Genomic DNA, 9901 nt, shown 5'->3' with positions numbered 1-9901 from the left:
TCGCAGCAAAGCCGCTTCATCAGACATTACAAGCAGAAAATGCATCATCATTTTTAAAATATCTGCATAGCCAATGACAGAAGACAGCCAACTTCTTAAAGTCAAAGCATCTAAGTCAACTACACAATAAACTCAAACCTTCATATATGCCATAAAACTTTCATGACAACAATAAAAATTCATTATAGTAATATATATATATATATATATATATATATATATATATATATATATGTTTTAATACATTTTGGGCCGGATTTACGAAAGCTTGCACGGAGTGCAAGAAGAGTGTAGGAGCTCACAGAGGCAATATGGCTGCCGCGATCCAGGTACAGCCAGCAGGGGCATGCATGAGAGCCGCTAAAGATACTCTTCCACGGACAGCGTCATGGTATGCAAATTACTGTATTTGCTGCTGAAAGCTATGCAAATGAGGTAAATTTGCAATCCAAGAAACACTAACCTGTGCGTGGAAGATTAGTGTTATCTGCAGAAATGTACTCCATTGGTAACGGAGTACTGTTCTGCAAGTAGCTAAATGGAGCTATGACAGCTCCAAATAAAGGATGCGTACAGTTGAGGAAGCATGCCAATGGCCAAATATAAGGCCATTGGCATTTATAAATGTTTAAAATTATCAAAATCTAACTTTGTTCCCCTATCTCCGATGTTTAAGTGTAGCACAGCACTGCGCAAATGTGCAGTTCTTTAAAAAACAAGAAAATAATTTAAAAATAGCCAAAAATAGCCATTTTCACGAAAAAGCTTATTCTGCCATGCAGGTGAATGGCAGGCTGAAGACAACATGGCCACTGAGTAGTGGTTGCTAAGGGGGGGAAGCTCAGTGTGAGAGATGTAACCATGCATTAGTAGGCAATCCTATGCAAATGAGGATAAGGATATTGAATCTCAATTTTCCCCAGCATGTGAGCCATGTCCCAAGAGTGTAAGTGTAGGAGTGGGTGAGTAGTAGAGTAGAATATAGGTAACATCATGAGGGTGAGTGTCAGAAAGGCTGTAAGGTTATTGGAGCACAGTGTCTTGTGTTTGCCCTGAATTGCTCAGGATTGCAAGAGGCGTGTCTACAGTTGTCCTTTTTGAAAACCGGAAACCAAAGGTGTACGCCATGAATATATCTGAAATTTCTTGCAAACATGCACACAGCACGTGCACACGTGTGTGCTCGTGGGCGCGCATGTGTGCTTGTTTGTGCGGTGCTGTCCTGGGCGGAAACAGAAAGGGAAAAGAAGGAAAAGAAGTAGTAGGAAATTAACCAAGGAGAACTAGCAGAGCTGTCAGGTGAAATATATCAGAATCAGCCACTTACACAGGCAGCAGACTAGCCCAGCCCAGCCCAGCACTTTAACCTCTGCAAACAGCATTCTTCCCTGTTTTTTCCAAAGAACTCTGCAACACTGCAGTATACAAAGAGGGAAAGCTTAAAAACTTAAGTCAGACAAAATCTTAGGGGCTGCTCTTGCTATCATAAACCAACATGTGCAAGGTGCTGAGGGTGGTGATGTTGTGAATGCTGCTGAGCAAACAACAGTGAGGATACGGAGAAGAGTGTACAGACCCAGGGTAAACTACCAGTGGCTACATGAGCTGGAGATAGTGGAGTGCTATAGGGTGGACAGAGACCTCCTGCAGCAAATTGTTGAACTGTACCGGCCACGCCTCACACACAGAAACAACAGAGGGGAACCCATCCCAGTAGACACTAAAGTATGTGTTGGCCTACGAATACTAGCTACAGGTACCTTCCAGAGACTAACTGGTGATATGATGGGGATTTCACAGGCATCTGCATCCAGGGTACTGCACCAGTTCCTGGATGCCATGTCAGCACATGTCGGTGAGCACGTATATTTCCCCAATTCCCATGAGGCATTGGCCAGCAATATGCATCTTTTCCACCAAATAGCAGAATACCCTGAGGTAGTGGGTGCAATAGACTGCACGCACATACACATCAACGCACCACCCAGTGAATGGGGTAGGGTCTACATTAACCACAAGGGCTTCCCCTCCATCAACTGCCAGGTCATGTGTGATGCCCAGGGCATAGTAATGAATGTGTGTGCTGGCTGCCCTGGAAGTTATCACAATTCCCACATCTGGCATCTGATGCAGCTGTACCAGAGATTTGCCAATGAGGACATCCCTGATGTTCACCTAGTGGGGGATGCTGGATATGCACTGGAGCCGTGGCTGATGACACCCATCAGAAATGCACACACACCCGAACAAGAACTCCATAATGAGGCACACGCACAAAGAAGGAACATAATTGAGCATGTGTTTGGGATGCTCAAGTCACGGTTCTGGTGCCTGGACACATCTGGTGGAGCCTTGCAGTACTCACCAACTACATGTACCCAAATTGTCATGGTATGTGCCATGCTACACAATATGGTCCTGTGGAAACAGCTGCAGCAGGAACAACATGGGGCAGGGCCAAACACCCCCCCACCATTGCCAAGGCCTGCACAGGCACAGTATGACTCGGAGGAGGAACAACCTGAGCCTGCCCCAGTACGCAGAAGGAGGCATGCCCAGTATGCCCTGGCCTTGGCAAACTCTGACTCAGTAGGAACCCTGGAAATGACACCTCTCTCTGACTCGCACATACAGTAAAAGGGGTGCCTAACTTGACACTACCTGTTTTCAAACATGTATAGGGAGTGTAATATGTGCATCCAACATAGGCAGCCCTGCAGCACCACCTGAGGCATGAGTCCCTATTTTAAGCAATATAAAGCACTGCTAAGCAAAATTAACAAGTATTGAGCATATTTAAATACAATTGCACATAGCTGCGCACCGTGCTAACCAGCGCAACGTTGGGCAACGTCGGGCAAAGTTGGGCAAAGTCGGGCAAAGTCAAGCAAAGTCAGGTAAACACGCTCACACCTGCTTTACTGTTCCTTAACCAGTCAGGTCTGCCCAGCAGGAAAATAAAAAGCAGTGACAGGGCTAGAACTCAGGATACTGTGCACTATAGTCACAGTACTGAATCACTAAGCCATGACAGCATTTCACTGGCACAGACACAACTTAAGTCACTCACACATACCAGTTGGGGGGGGGTCACATACCTAACAGTCACAGCCAGCAGGACAATTGTAGACAAACGCAAACACAAACAAATGCTGTATCCTGCCCTCTGAAGAGGCATATGAGTAACCTCCCCCCAGGCCTATGCAGACAGATAACAGCAGGCCAGGCAGTGTGATGTGGGTTGGGTAGGCTATGAAGTCACAAACTAATATGCATATAATTGGAAGCTAAGGTCTGTAGTACAGAGGTATGCCTCAAGCCAGTACGATAGGCAACAGTACAGACTGAAATGGAGTACCTGACATAGCAGTGCAGGCCTAGCAAATGTGCAAGTGTCAGGAGTACCCCTCATCCTATGTACACCCACAGTAACAATCAGGTGTGCCCCCCTCGGGTAGAAATGTACAAATAATAGCTGTCCCCCCTGTATGTAGAAATGTTGATAAGTCTATGCAAATTGACTCATGGAAGCCCTGCAGGCACAGCGTGCTTCCTGTCGATGTACAACACAAAGGTGAGCCCTGAAGTAAAAAACAACTTGATTTTTCACACACATATAGTATATATGCCCATAGTGGGCATGCTCACACACTTAAACAAATTTAGCAAATGTCAGTCAACAACATACTGAAAGGTCATACTGGGCATGCTCACACACTTAGGCCATGTCTGAGTACAGCAGTGGGCCATACATATCTGGCAGTTGCAGTTCTTACTCCAGACACTTGCCAGTATTCACCAATCCTGCCTTGCGCACACAGTGATATGAAAACAGACCCATATAATATATTGGACCCCTGTCATAATCAAACTATATACTACAAGTACTTAAGTTGTTCAATGAAAGTGAAAATGCAAAGAAGATCAATAAATCTCCGATCAGTATCATCAAGAAACAATGAGCACTCCTAACATTATCCAAGCCATGTTCTGGCAAAAATATTGCCAAAGAGTCCATAGAGAACCATGAAGGTTTCTTTCGCTATGTCATAAATATCAATGTAAACTCATATATGTTCTGAGTCAGTGCAAAGTGTAAATGAATACATGTACATGACTGACATTGCCAACATCTTGTCAGACAGGTTCATACATATTTACCCCCCTCTCACTGACAAAAGGGACCATTACTATACCTGGAGATTGTGAAAACCCAGAAATCACATATACAATGGATAAACAGCTCTATCCAAACCTAAAAACACGATGTCTATGAGATGACATGGTTTCCCTGGCTGTGTCATATGTGAACTCCAAAACAAACAGACCCTGCACCTGTACAGTCTGTTGAGACTCACCCTCTGTGCAGGATATGAAACTGTTGAATGGGTTACAGCAATGTTTGGCACACTCCACAAGTGTCGGTGCACAACAGACCATGGGAACTATAGTCTTATAAGCCTAATAAGCCTGATCTGCAAGGCCATGGAGTCCATCATTATGGAATTCATAAACAGAGCTATTGGGAGCCTACAAGCACCCAACCTTACCCATCGTGGTTTGGTCAGGGGCAGATCATGGTTCCTAAACCTGCTAGACAGTTTTCAAGGCAGTCACCCAAGACATACATCAATGAAATGAGCTCCACACAGCCTACATAGACCTTGAAAAGCCCTTTTCCAACATCCCACACACATGTCGTATCCACAAAATCAACAACCTGTGCATAAACACGTATGTCATCTGATGGATTGCCAAATGGGGCACAGATAGATCCCACAAGGTAAGAATTGTGGTCTCCTGTTCAAGCTGGTAACAACTGCTGTCCCCCATGGCTCAGTCCTGGGACCCCTTCTGTATTATGTATACTTTTCAGAAATACAGTCAAACACACGAGGGCTATGTTTAGCAAAGTTTGTGGATGACTGAAAAAAGGCTGTCGTAACCAATGTTTGGGACAGCAGAGACATCCTTAAAAAGGGTCTCAGTCATTCAGATGTGGTGTCAAAATTATGGCATCCAGCTACAGTCATACAAATACCACATAGGTGCCAATGCCCTAAATATGGAGGTAATAATAAGGGATCTATGGACATGTGGATAGTCATCTCTACTTTCAGAAACACATTCACAAAGTGGTTAGAAAATCATGCTATGTGTTCCCACAAATTGCCAAAGTCTTTACATGTAGGTTAAAGGAGGTTCCCTCTACTCATCAGTCATCAGACCCGTTAGAGAGTACCATTACACACTTGCGATGAATCTGACTAGGCACCGTCAGCAGCTGGAAAGACCACTGAAGTACTTCAACAGGAGGATTACTGGCCTCAAACAGTTGCTCCATGCAACAAGACTGAATTTAACTAAATCTGTACTTTGTTGCATACTGTCTACTCGGGCGACCTCTGCCCAACAGACAGGTCCATGTCTAATGCAGAACTGATGTACATGCACTATCTGAAGTAAACCCAAGCTCACTGTGCCACATGCTCTAGGGATATCATCATCACAACAATAAATAGAACATGTTGGAGGGATATATTACTAACTCACAGACTTCCCTTGCTTTGGAACAGGCTCCCAACCTACATTAAGCTGAGTCCCTAACTGACACTCTTCCAGTGGAGCCTTGATGAGTGTATGTGAAACTAAACTGTCACACCATGGATCACTTCATCAGCTCTACTACACAGAGGCCTAGGGAACTAACCCCATGTGTGGTGATAGCTGCACACTCTGGATTATATATATATATATATATATATATATATATATATATATATATATATATATATATATAGGTCTACCTGAGATGGTCGACAAGCCATTTGATCGACTTTCATTTGGTCGACAATTCATTTGGTCGACAGGCAGATTTGCCCCCCTCCCCAATGTTGTGCGACCCTGGAGTTGATATATATATATATATATAGCTAGGGGGGTGTGGGGGGGCAATGCTCCCCACATAAAATTGCTTGTCAACCAAATGAACAGTCGACCAAATGAGTGTCGATCATATGGCCTGTCGACCATGTGATAGGGATCCATATATATATATATATATATATATATATATATATATATATATATATATATATATATATATATATATATATATATATATATATATATATATATATATATATTTATATGTAGGGGGAGCACAGTATAATAAGCCAAAGATGGATGGGCAGAGATGTGGAGGTGGACATCTCACCCACTGTACATAACAGCCACCAGTATCTGTAAGCATTACAGTGTATGTGGTCCATGTGCCTGCTGTACAACATGACTGTACAATGAAGTACACATCTACTATCTGTACCATGTACCTGTCACATAGATTCATAGGTATGTAGTAGACTATCTTCACGAAGGCATATATTAGCCTAGGCAAGTTGTGCAGCTTTCACCACCCCATTGGGTAGTCTACCAAGCCCTAGTTCTAATAGTTAGTACCCTAAGCCCCTTTCTAGTGGGGCTGCTGATGTGATGCCTGGCGTGAATTGTCTGTTTCCCATCCACTCATCAAGGTTCCTATTGATGAATGTCAGTGAGGGGCTCTGTCTGATGTACATTGGGACTCTGTTCCACAGTAAGGCAAGTGTCCGGGATGGTACTCTATCCCACCGGCATGTTGTATTCATTGTTGTGATGAGGTTCATATCCCTGGAATGTATAGTGCGACTCAATTTTGTTATCCGTAGATGGAGTATGTTCAACCGTTATGTGTTGGACATGGCTCTGTATGTTAGGCAGAGTGTGCCGCTGAGTAGGTGGTACGCAATGGAGAACAGATTTAGTTTTACCAGTTGTGTTGCATAACACAACTGTTTGAGGCCAGTAATCCTCTTGGTGAGGTACCTCTGTGGTCTCTACAGCTGCTGGATATACTTAGTTGAGTACATCCAAAATGGTGCATTGTACTTAATGACGGGTCTGATGACTTAAGAGTAGAGGGCCACCACTACCTCTTTTGATCCTGATGCAAACCCTTTGTTGATTAGGTGGGCCACATAGGATTTCCCAATTACTTTGGCAACATGGTTGTCAAAGGAAAGATGACTATCTACTTGTGTCCCCAGATCCCTTATTACCTTGTCAGTTTTAAGGGGGTAACACCTATGTGGTAGTTTGTGGGTACTTTGTTTTCACCAAAGGGGATTACTATGCATTCTTCCACATTGAACTTGAGGCCATGATTCTGACACCACATATCTGTCTCATAGAGTCCCTTCTGGAGAATATTTGTGTCATCCATGGAATCTATTATGGCAAACACTTTACAGTTCCCAGCAAACATAGTCAACCACAACCCTCCTGTATTGGCATGTACTTTTGAGAAGTCTGTATCAAACAGGAGGGCCCCCAGGACTGAACCCTGGGGGACACCAGTTGTTACCGGTGTAGAGTCTGACATGTAGCCAGCAACTCTTAATTTGTGGGATCTATCTGTGAGCCAGTTTTCAATCCATCTTGTGATGTATGGATTCATGCCCAGGTTGGTGAGTTCATCTATGATACCTGACTGGGGAATGGTGTCAAAGGCCTTAGCGAGGTATAGGTAGGGTGTGTGGAGCTCATTTCAATCATCTGTAGCCTGGGTAACTGTCTCAAAGAAATCCACCCAGTTCAGGAGGCATGATCTGCATTTGATAAAGCCAAACTGGGTGTGCTCAAAGGTTCCCAATGTCTTTATTGTTGACTTCCATTATGATTGGCTCCATTGCCTTGCAGATCAGATTTGTCAGGTTCATAGAGCGTGAATGCCAAGGGTCTTTTGTAGCCCCACCCCTGTGGAGTGGGAAGAACGTTGCTGTGCAACATTCTATGGGTACATATCCTGTAGAGAGCATGTAGAGAGAGGTGTAAGTATCCTTGATGAATATGGATACAGCCCCACTCTATGTGCTGTGATCCAGGTTCTGATACTGGAAGGTAAGGAATGAGTAGTATCCGGGTAGTGCTGGTGTGCTCTCTGGAGCCTTGAACTAGGTTTCTGTTACTGCACAGATATCAATATTCTCCATACTGAGAAGTGCCTCGAGTGTGTGCATCTGGAGGGTGAGACATCTGGCAATGAGTAGCATTTAGCTCACTTTGTGGTTATTTGTGTTGGTTACAGGGTTTGGCTTGTCCTGAGTGACCGGTGTTCCACACCTGAAGTCAACGCCTCATTGGTCCGATCTGACCATAAGCTAATTACCCTATATATCCACATTCTGCCCCACCCCCCATTAAGGAAACCATGTTAAAAATATCTCGAAAGACAACTTCATGATTCTTAAGACAGAAGTGGTGAACTTCAGGACACCCATGCAGATGGACAATATAGTTACGACTACTGAATCCTACACAATTGCACTTTATAAGCACTTACATGAGTGCATGGAGCGTGCTATCCCAAACAGAACCAAGACACTATCCTCCAAGAAAAGGAAGCCAATCTGGTGGTCCCCTGCCATAAACAAACTGCACAACAGAAGGAAGAAACTGTTGCAATAGAGGGTAAAACCCATGAGTGGAGGAGTTCCCTGGTCAGCCTCAGTAAGAAGCTGCGATCCCTGATAAAATCATCCAAAGCTAGTTACGAAAACAAAATCGCCACTGCTTCTAAAGACAACCACAAAGCATTCTATAGCTATGTCAAGATTCACAATGGCAACACTCAGATCTGCTCTGAGTTACAGCACAATGGCACTAAATATACAGACCCAACTGATATTGCCAACATCCTGGCAGATAGGATCAGTGCTAACTTTACCCCCCCTCTCACCCATGAAAGAGCCCATCTCTATACCGGAAGAATGCAAAGTTGCTGTCATCACGGCTGCACAGGTAAAAACCACTCTCCAAAGCCAGGAACACAGCATCCATGGGACCAGATAACATCCCAGGCTGCGTTCTACATGAACTACAGAACGAACTGGCACCACACCTAAGTACCATGTTCAATCATAGCTTCACCTCAGGCATTGTGCCTGCTGAATGGCACACAGTGATGGTTATCCCACTACACAAGGGGGGAGCCACCACGGACCCCGGGAACTAGCGCCCCATTAGCCTGATGAGCCTGGTCTGGAACTTCATCATGGAACTTATAAACAAAGACATTGGCAATCTCCAAACTCTGGACCACAACCATTTCGAGTTTGGAAAAGGCAGATCATGTCTCCTAAACCTGATAGACTTCTTCAAAGCAGTCACCAAAGCCGTAGACAAGGGTAAGGTGGTTCACACAGCCTATCTAGATCTTGCCAAGGCTTTTGACACCATCCCCCACTCTGGAATTATAGATAAACTCACTACACTAGGTATAAATCCCTGTCACAATATGGTTGCCAACTGGCTCACTGACAGAACCCACACTGTGAAAGTAGCAGACTCCAAGTCCGACTTCAGACCAATGACAAGTGGAGTACCACAGGGTTCAGTCCTGTGTCTTGTCCTGTTTGGTATCTACTTCCCTGAAGTACAGGCTAACACAGAAGGTCTTTGGCTAATGAAGTTCCCATATGACTGCAAACTAGGAGCCATAATCGAAACTACTAACAATGTGGACATCCTACAAAAGGGCCTCACTGAGACAGATGCCTGGTGTCAAAGCCATGGCCTCAAGCTCAATGCCAAAAAGTGCATTGTCATCCCCTTTGGTAAAAACTCTGTACCCATGAACTACAACATAGGTGGTAGTATACTTAACACTGAAAATGTGATAAGGTGGTCAGCAGACTCTCCTTTGATAATGACATCACCACAGTAGTCAAGAAATCCTTCTACGTGGCACACCTCATCACAAAAGGTTTCTTATGCAGAAAAAAAGAGGTCACTGTTCCCCTCTACTCATCATTCATTAGATCCATTATAGAGTACAACGCCCCTTTTGGTATGTACCTCACAA

This window comes from Protopterus annectens, chromosome 9.part0 (genome assembly GCF_019279795.1).
Source record: "Protopterus annectens isolate FY-2018-M chromosome 9.part0, PAN1.0, whole genome shotgun sequence".
In the NCBI taxonomy this organism is placed as follows: Eukaryota; Metazoa; Chordata; order Ceratodontiformes; family Protopteridae; genus Protopterus; species Protopterus annectens.
This window is presented reverse-complemented; position numbering follows the sequence as displayed.